Raw genomic sequence first — 12072 nt, 5'->3', positions numbered from 1 at the left:
GAACAGCACAGCAGCAATTTCTTTGGGCTGGCTTGCAGCTAGATCAACTGCACTTTGTGTATGGATTTTCTATACCCACATTTTTCTGTATGAAGTTATGGGAACAGGGTTGATGATGTAATAATTTTACTGAGATATTCAGGTGAGGAGGCAGTGCTTTTTAAATACCAACTTTGTTTTATGCGGCCAATGGATCCTTAGAAAACATTTTTTGCTAAGGTGAGAAGCCCTGAGAACATCAGCCTGTGCTCAGAACCGTATTCACGTGGTTCTGCAAGCACATTATGTGAAAGACAGCTTCTCTGATTCACATCCCATTCAGTGTCAGAGAGCAATCAGACGGACGATAGAGACGTCTTTTCCCCAGGCAAATTGCTGGGAATGTGTCTAATAAATCCACCAATGGATTTTAACTATTTTCTTTTTTTTTGGCAGGATATATATCACCTTTAGCAGAACAGCTTAGTTACGTGCTCCCTTCTAGTACCTGTAGCAGTCAGACCACGTGGTTGCTTTTCTCTGTGACAATTCAGATCCCAGAGGAAGGTCTAGGAGCGAGCAGAGGGAGCCAGGAGGTCATTCCTATTTCCCTCACAGCATCACTCTGGGCATGGATGTCCTGACAAACTCAGCAGGAGCTGTGCATGCAAAATGATGGCAGGTTACGGCCCATAAAGCTCTATTTTAATAACACCACACGGAGTTATCCTTGGTTTATTGAAAGGCATTTAATCATCAGAATGAACACCGTCATGGCAGCCAGTTCTGCAAACCCTTCCCATGGCGAGTAAAACTTACTTTGTTGTAGGGGATTGAGATGAGATGAAAACAGGCAGGTTCAGTTACTCTGCACCATGCACATAAAAAGAACACCATGGATTGCACCCATGTTATACAAACAATGCTCATAGCACCAGTGAAGGAAGTGCACAATTAGGCCAAATTACAGCCCAAAGTGGGTGCTGCAATTAAGGAATTGCAGTATGCAGGTTCCACTTCTCCCTAGCAGACAGAAAGCAAAATCAGTGGAAGATGAGGCTGATGTGTGCGTGTACACATGACCAGCAAGGGTTTGCTTTCAACAGGTCTTCCCGGCGCCCAAGTAGCAATGAGCAGGAGAGCAGAGCAAGTGCTGGTGTGATGAGGTAGAAATATAATAGGGAGAAAAGTGCCTTAGTGGAAAAAATTGGGAATTGAGTTGGCGAGGGTCAGCTACGTGGTCTGTGCAAGGTGAGGTCCTCCTCCACGCCTGGCTCAAAGGAGATCTGTTCTCCTCCCCTTCTCCCCGCAGGGCTAACCAGGGCACGCCGGCCTGGCCCATGTCTGCTCTCATTCGCACCGGTGCCACTGACGTTAGCAGCTCACCCCTGGGACACTGCGGCTCTGCAGCGTGTCACTGCTGGCAAGGGCATTACATCTGCTCCTGACTTTCCCTGGGATGAGCAGGAGGAGCTGTGCTGGTCCCCGATGCCAACGGAGACACGAGGAAAGTCAAAGTCCATCGATGGGTGTGCTTTGGTGAGATGCGATGTACCGCAGCCCCTCCTGAAGGGCATGGCATAGCTCTGGGATGTTCTACAAATGTGAAATGGCAAACGAAGGTTGCATTCCCCAAATGGCAGAGATACAAGAATAGACCGCTTCATTTAGAAAACGCTTTTGAATGGGGGGAAGCTAGTTAAGGAGAATGATTTATGGCAGTGCAAGGTCTGTCGTACCAGAGGTGAGTTTTGTCAATTGGTTTCCACCTTGGAAATGATCACTGAAATCCCAGCAAAACCTCACTAGCTGTCTGAGCCTGACCTTAGGGAAGCCCCCATTGAATTCCTTTCAAAGGACAAGTTGTGTTTTGCTGCCTGGGCAGTGCCTGCTGCCTGGTTGGCTTCAGCAATCAGCTCCACTCTGAGGACAAAACAGAGGAGCTGGTGGTGGCTCAGGAGGAGTAGAGGTGAGAAACGTTATCACGGACAGGCTGCAAATCTGCCATTTCTTGCAAATTTGCCATTTCTCACTAGAATCTTTTTTACAGGAAGGCAGAATTTGCTGTAAATTGAGGCCGCAGTGTGATCTCTATTTCAGATTATGAAACTATAAGTATTGGACACAGCTAAAATAACAGGACATGATTATACTTAATGAGGCACTAAAAGGGAACAGCAGCATCGACAGAACGAATGTTGTCTCTGCTATCAGTAGGAGGGGACACTGCTTTGAAATAGGAAAAATCAGTAGAAAAAAAAAGGTGTAAGTCACTGGAACATGTTTGTTGAAATTGTGACCGCTGGCATAATGATTGAGGTCACTTCAAGGCAGTGACATGGGGGAAATGGATGCACTGATGTACAGCGAGCAGACTATGGCGTATCAGAAGAGATGAGGTTATTAGATAAAGCTTCCTCTCATTCTCCACAAACATTGAATAATTCCAACTGGCTGTTTAAGAAAATCAGGTTAAGAGATCAGCTGGGGGAGTTTTGTTTGCTTTATTTTTTAATTCTAAAACATACAGACTTTAAGCCTAGCAATTTCAGACATAACCTGCAATGCCAATACAAGGAGCATTTCAAAGGACAATGATGAATATTCTGACCTTGGAATTTACAGGTGATAGCCTTTATATTCTTTTCTCAAAGTGTTTTCTAAATGTGTTTCATTGGCATTGAGACAGTTGGTGAAGACCTTATGCTAATCTTAAGTTAGGAAATAGAAAAAGTGAAAAAAAAAAGCAATGCAGCAAATTCCACCACATTTGCATGTCACGGTCTTGCAGCATCACTGTGACCACGGCATTGCTGAAGATCATTTGAATTTCTGTATGCAGATATCTTCTCTGTCCCTGCAGGTCCTTCCCACACTCATCTGTAACGGGGGGAGAGAAAGAAAAGAAGTTTGAGTGGTAGACATGCTGATAGATCAACTAGACAAATACACAAAAAACAGAAATGTTGGAGCCTTAAAGCAATGAAAAAGGACTCCAATTAATATAATTCTCCCAAGGAATATACAATTACATTTTATACTGTCAAATTTAGGAAAAAAACATATTTTTGATGACCTTTCCTTCCATCCCAAATGGAAAAAAAGCTCCTGTCTTACTGCAGATTTATGCAGTCACTGATATAATCAAATGCACAGTTGTCTAGAACAGTAACTGATTTAAAAAAAAAAAAAAAAAAAAAAAAAAAAAGCACTAAAAATTACCTTTGTTTTTTCCACATTTAAATCACATTATGGAATCATTTCAGAACTGCCACAGGCGGCTCCCTGTAAATGTCTCTCTTCTGCTCTATCCCTTCAGGATGGATGGCCTTGCTAGTCTGTCCTATGTGCACATTCTGCACACGCCAGCTTTTACTTGGTATAATTGGCACCATGGCTTTTAAACTTGTTTAAAAACTTCTGAGCTTTACTGCAGCTGAGGACCTTGAGACAAAAAGGAGAACTTGCAGCTCCTGCTTCATCAAGATGTCTAAGGAGCTATACATACTTCTTTTTACAATAAAATGAGTTTGCAAAATGTATTACTAAAATTATTGATTTTCCTACTGTGAGTGTCTGCATGATTTGATTTGATTTGTATTTATTGCTTCCCTCCTAATCAGCTTATAGGTATTTCTACTAAGAATATTCTTTAGATGTTATAAGGCCAGAGAAATTGAACTGACTTTCTGGCCAAAAAGCAGCTCAGATTTCTGTATGCAGTCTTAAAAATGTAAGGAATATCTTACAAAGCATGTCTGTCCCCATAACTCCTTATTAAATGCAAACAGAGAACAAGAACTTGATATGCTCAGCTCACGTTTCTATCACAAAAGGCACCAGGCAGTCTTCTCAGACCATGGGCACGTGAGGAGCGGTTTCAAAAGATGACACAGTAAAACGCAGGATCTGTTGTTGCATTTTTGTGACCACGAGCAAGAAAGTAGGTCTGGTTGATACGGATGACACCTGTATTTGAGTGATGCTCTCGTGCAATTTTACATTTGCAGTTTACCATATGGTTCCAGCAATATTTGATGCACTGCTGGAGGAAAATCTGAACCTGGCAGTTGGTTAGGCCAGAAAGCCGAAGCAAGCCACTGCAAAGAGTCCTAAGGGATGAAATTGCCACCATGCTATTGTACTTCGAAGAAACATAGAATGACTAGATTGAACAGGCTCCTCTGAGATCCTCAGCCAAACTCATAAGCTAATTCAAACCATGAAATTCTCAGATTCTTCACCCAAAAAGGCTTTGCACATGGTAAGTCCACCAAGCAGGACTGCTTTCATGCTCCCTTGTTTCTTAATTTTGCTGTAAAACATTCTTACCTAAAAACCTTTTCATTTCAGCATTTACTGTAGTGGTCTGCATCAGAAAAATAAACTATTGTTATATACAGCATCTAAATAAAAATGGATCTTTTGGAGATCTCAGTAGCCATCCCCAGGTTGGATTCCTCATTTAGTGCTAATTACAGAGAAAAAGGAGTCACTGCAGTTATGTAGAGTCGTCACTGAGCTAGAGCCTTTCATTGGCTTTCTTTACGTGAATCAATTAAACATCCACCAGGAGAGCAATTAACCTAGATACAAATTAGACTAGCAGGGAGAACGTTTCCTTGTATCAGGCCTTTTATTTTAGAAATAAGAATCATCCATATTTAAGTGCGCTGTTTTGCCTCAGCTAAAAACAAGTCAATAAAAGAAAGGAAAGTCAAATGTCACAGTGAAGAAGCAGGATGCAGCTGTTGCTTTTTGTACTGCAAGTACTAAAGTAAAGCCGAGTGCACAAGCAGGGTGACAGCACACAGGAGATAAACCCAAACACATACAAAGGAGCCATGCCTATAAACTAATTAGGAACAGCTGCCATAAATAGCCTAGTAACTGGCTGCAGAGTTAGGGCCAAGCATTATAAACATAAATCCTCCCAGATCAGGGGTTTTATTCCCCAGAAATGTCTGCAAGTGTGAGCATTTCTCTGAACTTACTGGAGCAATGCTGATTTATATTTGCCTCTAGTTTGCCCAAGAGCCCCCCGGCTCTGTGCCAGGATGTCCACAGAGCTCCCAGCCCGTTCACACCACCAGCAGTTTTGCTGGGTTAAAATCCTCAGGAGTTTTGGTTATTTTAGGCCCAGGGTTTTGCAAAACTGTAGGTTGAGGTCGCACACAGGCTCTGTGGTTAGCACAGCAGGCAGTGCTTCTTGTTAAGACCTCCCTGTCTTGAAAAATGGGGCTTCTACCCCAATAATGCCTCTAACTGCTAGCATGGTAAATGTGTTGTGATAACCGATGTCAAAGGTAGCCGTGGCTGTGGCTAACTTTCTCTAATTTCCAGCCTGCAATAATTTTTCACTGTTATTCCTCGGAAGCAGCACTAGGAATAGTTTTGCCCTATGGCAGTCATATGGCGTGTACAGCTTCAGGAAAAGTGATCGTAAAATGAAGCACTGTAGCCTTTTCAACGTTATATTTTTAGAAAGGGGAGGCTAGGAAAAAACCTCTCAAAACTAGGTAGGAAGAGCTATTTTTGATCACTTCTTCACTAAAAGGCTGCTATCCTGACCTGTGCTATTTTCTGTATGGCACTTTCAGGATAGATCAGTTTGAAACATCAGACAATACACACAGGAAAAGTGACCAATGAGCCATAAAGCCAGGCAGAGTGTGGAAGCATCAAGGGAACAAAGACGTGTTATTCCCTTTGCTTTTCATCTGAGCCAATTAGATTTGAGTTTTTCTTCAACTGGGCTGTGGCTCAGAGCTGATCCTTCACATTGTCTGGGCCATTGTATGCCTGAATCTCCCAGCTCTGCAGAAGGCAGAATTGGATGATTTAATACTTGAATATGGACAAATTACCCAAGACAGACAGGAGAACCCGAGATCAGCCATTTCCTAACTATTGATTAGAGAACATCCGTAGCTAGTCCCATCTCACTCCCTGCCATCCCACTAGTCCTATAATTCAACGTTATGGCCACAGACAGCAGGTTACTGCAGACTGCATTTCCTCAACAGCACATGATTCTGATTAGAGTTACAGCTTTTCAAAGATGTCACACGTGAAATTCAGTATGTAGTTCGGCACAGGATCAAGAAGCTCTGATTTGAATTATAACCAAACAGGCAAGGCAATTGAAGCTAATGGACCTCAGTTGTGATTTCCAGACTTGCAGCTATTCTTACCTCTAAATGTGCAGTGATACCCTGACACATCCATTGTGAACCCCCCGTCTACTCCAGTTCTCTCTGACAAATTGATTTGCAGCGCCCCACTGACATGAGTTTTTAAACATATAAATTCTGCTGATTCATCTCTGTTATGAACCCTTTTTACAGGCCAGGGAGACACTTGAAATCTTGTTAGAGGCTGGGCTGGATATTCTCTGTGGCTGAGGGGCCATTTGAAGCATCGGGACAGTCTCCAAGCTCATTCATGCCACACCTGAACCCAGTCCCCCCAGTTGGCACGTCAGCTAATTCCACGTTTGTGTAAAGCTGGCAGTGATGAAATGGTACAATTACAGTTAAAAGAAAGTAATATTAACAGAAAGATGCTAAGCATCATTAGGACTGAAGTCCTTAGAGAAGTCTTATAGCTACTAGGTTATTTCAATATTTTCCAATATGTGGGCAGAGCATCTAAATCCAATCCTGCACCCAAATCCATTACATCACTCTGCATTATATTACGGCCATAGCACCAAAGGTCGCCTCTTTTCTAATGATGTTATGGAAGAACAGCACTGGAGAGGAAACTGAGGCTCAGCATTGTCATCTGAGCTCATTCCCTTTATTAAGGAGGTGCATGTTTGCTGCTGACAATTTCATTAACCTTCACCTCCAAACTCCTTCTACCTAAAGAAGCTGTTCCGGGCAGGCTTATTTCTGTTTTGCTGTGTTTTGTTTTCTCTGATATGGGAATCTACAATTAATTCTCTCATAGGAACCAAGATTTCCAATATCTGTTTAATGTACATGGTCATTGCTACAGAAACATTGTCATTAAGAAAGGTCAGAGTTCATTTTTATGCTGAATCTGCTTTTCATACAGCAAGTTAATCGCCCATATGTAGATAATTGGTCCAAGAGTAGTTTGAAGAATTGGTGAAACTGAGTTCAATATCCAGTTCTTAGACAAGGGTTTGCTGGCCAAGGACTTGATATGTTGCTTGAATATATTTGTGGAAAATGGGAGACTTGAATAGCTGCCATGGAGATAGACGCACAAAATCTCTCATCCCCTCTCACCCAAGTGAATGCCACTATGCCATATAATGCCATAGAAAGATGCATTAATTTACAGCAGGTTCTGAAACTTCTCTTGAATATCTTTTTGTTATTAATCATAAAAATCTAGGCTAAATCCTCCACTGGAGTCATTTGGCATGGCTGATTCTTTGTGAATTTGCACAAGCTAGAAAACTGGCCCTTTGAAACAAGGCAGGAGGTGGCCATGAATATGAACATGCATTACAGAAGTTATAAAACAAGTGTGCAATGCAGTGTTTTAAAAATGCAAGGAAAACACCACTGGAAAATGTAGGTGGTAAGGTACATGTTTAGCTTTTTTTAAGTCAGTAAATTACTGAAGTATGCTCCTAGCTGGGAAACCATTCTTGGTATTGATATGGAAAGAAACTTAGCTCTGTAACTTTAACAGCTCTAGCAGTGAATAAATCCAGGAAAATGAATAGCAGAAACGAGCTTAATGATGATCTGTAGAAATTCGCAAGGAATCTTCATTTATTCATAAATTGAATGCAAATGTTGCTTTGGGACTGTGCTTTCAGAAATTTATTACTTTCAAATGCAACACAAAGCATTTCTGCACAAAGAAAATAATGCAAGTGGCTGGGAATGTTTGATTTAAGGTTCTGAAATACAACCTCTGGCTGAACATGAATGATGAGAAGTGAGATGGTGTTAGGCAACTACTACTGTGCTACAGCTCTGTCCTGAGAAAGTCCAGAAGAGAAGGAAAATAAACACATAAATTTTTCAAATCACAAGTGCTCCGCGCTAGTACCATCAGGCATCGTGCTGTGGCATGTTATCAAACAGCCTGGTGTAGCTGCCTTAGCCAGGCCAGTTGGCCTCATCACCACTGACAGCAAGTTTGAGCCACGCCAAAGCAAGATGCTCATGTTTGAGTCCCCTCCCATTCACTTTGTCCCCTTCCCTTCATTGCACATCCCCAAACAAGGCTGAAGATAATTTGCGGATGATCACAAGAACCCATCATTAAACCCCACACAAGATCTGATATTTCAAATATCATGATTCTGAACAAATTACAACAAGGAAAGAAATGTAAATGCTGTTTGCTGCGAAGCAGTCCCTAAGAGCAGCTTCCCATGAAACCGAACACCTGCACCCCTTGCTCATGGGATGGCTCAATCTGCCAAGAGCCATGTGCTCCTTCTGTGCCTGCTGATCACCTCTGGGCTTCCTTAGGAGTTCAGGTACCCAGCAACACAGAGGATTAGGCCCTTAGTGCATAAACCTAAGTGTTTTCTTCCCTAGCTGTCGCTATATAAATATTATTAGGACATCTCCTCAGCTGGACTGAAATGTCCTTGTTCTGTTGGCTGCACTGGAACGAGACCAATTTATGGCAGCTGATTATCTGGGCCGTTATTTATTCCCAGTTTATGATGACCAAATAAGGCTCTAGGACATCAAGGTCTTTGGCTGATACAAAGTGGCAGAACTTCACTGGTTTGGAGTGTCGTGCCCATCTACATTACTCTGTGGTGTGGAGTATAGGAAAGGGGCCAAATTCCAACTTCCTTCTTCTTCCTTCAGCCTGACAAAATTCCTACTGAAGTTATGCTTTGCTCTCCTTCCGTGAATAGCACTAATTATAGCACTAATACCTATTCTGGCTTAAATTTCTTAAGCTTAAGCTTGAAGCAGCCTTATATTGAAAATAGGCGGCCACTTACCCAGAGAAACCCCATTAAACTAACAAATAGTTTTTAATAGCTCCAACCAACTGCATTGCATTATCTGCACAATCCTCTTCATTCTGTTGTCTTTCCATAACCTAAAAAAGAAAAAAAAAAGCCAACACCTTTTCTTCTACTCATCCGATACTATCATTTTTTAAAAGATATGCAAGTTAATTCATTGTCACTGCATGTATTTTCTACTCCTTTATCTGGAAGCAGTCAGGCTGTTGTGCAACTCCGCCTTCTGTGGTTTGTCTCCTTTTTTTTTTTTTTTTAAGGAAGCTGCAGAACTCAGTCTCATCCTTCCATAGTATTTCTTTACTGCAGGTTTGTCAGTAGTGCGTAATCAAGATTAAATTCAATGCAGCTGATTTGCAGTTCAGTGTGAGTGCCTGCTCCTTCCGTGCCTTTGCTTCAAAGCATGAGACATCATGTTGCTGTTTGCTCCAAAGTAGCATTGCTTGTTTGTTAAACTTCGGGGAAAAAGTTCTCTATAAGCAGAAATATTAGTCTTAATTTCAAAATTTCCAGAAACTGATATGGATAAAAAGGAAAAAGGAATTAGATGCTCATCAGAAATAAGGCAGCATTTTAGACTAATTTCCCTGACTCATTCTAACCTTCAGATCACCTTCAGGATCATGTAGCAGGAGCGCTGTCCATCTACATCTTATTATAGCCAGAGATGCATATTACAAGACTGTGATTAAAATGAAAATGATGTATTTTATTTCAGAAGGAAATTCTGTACATGCTTGTAAATGCCTGTGTGAATAAAAACTTTTTCTTACCCGAATACCCTGATTTTTAAGGTAGTCAATATGTATCATGAAAATGATTGTATTCTATAAAAGTTTGCACTGCCTGAATTTCCAGATGCAGTGAATAAGCCGAACGCTATCACTGCTTGATTATAAAGCAACAATTTATTTTGCATGCTGGGTAAATGGATTTAAAACAATCCATGCCTCAATTGTATTTAATGAAAGGGAGTTCTATTACGAAGTTCAGTATGTCCCTCCTCACTTGCTGTTCAACTCCATTAACTTGTTTTCAGAACATTAAAAGGATAATAAAAATTCCCAAGCACCTCTGTTAACCATATGTTTGCTTTTCCAGTAAGTTTTACATATGTATAAAACATGTTCTGCCCCCCCCCATCAGTCTTTTCTTTCCTTATCAAGGGAAAAAAGAGTAATAAACCAGATCATAACACATATTTTTCCCTAAAATGAAACAAAATGTGATGCCATAATAGACAGTATTTTTGTTTTGACTTCCAATCAAATCCAAAGAGCTGCTTTTTGCCTATGGAGAAAACTTCTACCAAAATAAATGGAACAGATTTAGAATCCATGATTGCTTCAATTATGGTATAATCTTTTCTCTATGCTTGTCATAGAAAACTCCAGAGAGGTTAAACAGAGGATCTAACTGCCTGTGTTTGCAAATACAATTCAGCGGATACCGGGGATAATTCTGACTTCTCCACTGACTGCAGTGCTGCAGTCCTATGACAGCATCATATTAATGAGCCAGCAGAGGTCCGATGTTCCATGTGCCTTGCAAAGTTTAACCCTGTCCCTCGGACTTCCCTAACTCTCCACGATGAAGACACAGCAGCAGCAAAAGCAGGAGCTGTGTATGTCCCAGGGTAAAGGCAGGAAGGCTTTTCTGGGGATGGATTTAGCCTGTTAACAAGATCAACTCCTCCAAAATTCACAGATTGCTGAACAAGGCAGACACATTTTCAGCACCTTTCTGAACGAGGAGTTAAAACCTACCCCCCTCAGCTTTCCTTTGCTTTGCAGTGGAGCTGGAGCAGTGATTTTTCTAGCACCAGCAGGGCTTTTTTTTTTTTTTTTCTTCCCTCTTCTTTGCAGCTTACTAATCAATTGCCTATGTAGCTGTAACCCATCCAGGAGTTCAAAGTCGAGATGCTGGCTAGTCTCTGCATGCAACCCCTAGAAAGTATATTGGACCACGCAAACATAATTCTTAACAAGGTTTCCGAGCAGAATTCACTTCTAAGCAATGCACCAAGCGATAGACGAAACCAGGAGGGTGGGAGGAAAAAAAAAAAAAAAAAAAGAGGAAGAAAGGGAGAGAAGGGAGAACCAAGAGTAGGGATTTCAGGTGCAGGGGGGGCTTTCAAACTCTTGTTTCCTGCAGCGGGTGCAGGGCAGAGCGCAGCCAGCCCCCTGCAGCCCCCCTCCTGCGGTTGTCCTGGCCCCCAAGAGCAGAGCTCTCCTTGCCGCAAAGCCTCCCGCAGCACCCCCAGCCCCTCAGCCCCCCAACCCCGGCCACTTTTGACCTTCAAATGTCTCAGCAAGCCTGGGAAGGGAGAAGAGGGGAGGTGGCACCGGGGGGTGGCATTTTGGGTCCCCTCTGCCCCCTGCTCGCGCACCCCCCTGTGCCATGCGGGAGCTGCCCGTGGTGCTGCAGCCGCTGCTGCTGGCCCCGGTCCTGGCCCCAGTCCTGGTCCCGGTCCTGGCCCTGGTTCTGGCCCCGATCTTGGTCCCAGCCCCGGTCCCGACGCGGCCCCGGGCCCTACCCTGCGGGCTCCGCCGGGCGCTGCGCTCCGCCATGGCCTCTGCGGGAGTGGGAGGGGTGGAAGGGGGGAAGGAAAAGGTAAAAAAAAAAAAAAAATAAAAAGGAGGAAAGGAAAAGGGAAAGAAAGGGATAGGAAAAGGAAAGAAAAGAAAGGGAAAGGGAAATAGAATAAAAGAAAGGAAAATGAAAGAAAGAAAAGAAAGAAAAGGGAAAAAATAAAGGAAAAGCAAAATGAAACAAAAGAAATGAAAAGGAAAGGAAAAGGAAAGAAAAGAACGGAAAATGAAAGTAAAGAGAGGAAATAAAGAAAAGAAAGGAAAGGGAAAAAAGGAAAAGAGAAAAAGAAGAGAAAGAGCGGCGATGTAAGGGAGGGGGAGAAGGGAGCCGGGGGAGGGGAAGGGGGAGCGGGGGCGCAGGGGAATGGGGACGGGGGCAGGGGCGCAGCGGGGAGGGGGCAGCGGGGATTTGGGGGGGTCGGGAGCGGGGAGCAGGGGCTGGGGAGCGAAGGGGGGAGCCGGGGAGGGAAGGGGGGAGCCGGGGCAGGGGGGAGGCGAGGGAGGGAGGGGAGGAGCCGGGGA

General features: G+C 43.0%; 1 long non-coding RNA gene across 2 annotated transcripts; it reads right to left on the bottom strand.

Annotated features, from left to right (window-relative positions):
* Window positions 1-764: 764 nt before the first annotated feature.
* On the bottom strand, window positions 765-11914 carry LOC311424449. 2 transcript variants are annotated; one of them, XR_014686089.1, is made up of 3 exons: window positions 11496-11914; window positions 8936-9475; window positions 765-2859 (listed from the first exon to the last, which is right to left on the bottom strand). It is a non-coding gene; the product is annotated as an uncharacterized lncRNA (long non-coding RNA). The 2 variants fall into 2 exon arrangements; XR_014686090.1 differs by lacking the exon at window positions 765-2859 and having other exon boundaries at window positions 7762-9475.
* Between the last annotated feature and the right edge of the window lie 158 nt (window positions 11915-12072).

Source organism: Aythya ferina (assembly GCF_964211825.1).
Source record: "Aythya ferina genome assembly, chromosome: 27".
NCBI lineage: Eukaryota > Metazoa > Chordata > Aves > Anseriformes > Anatidae > Aythya > Aythya ferina.
Note: the sequence above shows the minus strand (reverse complement) of the source record. Positions and strands in the feature narration are given on the sequence as shown.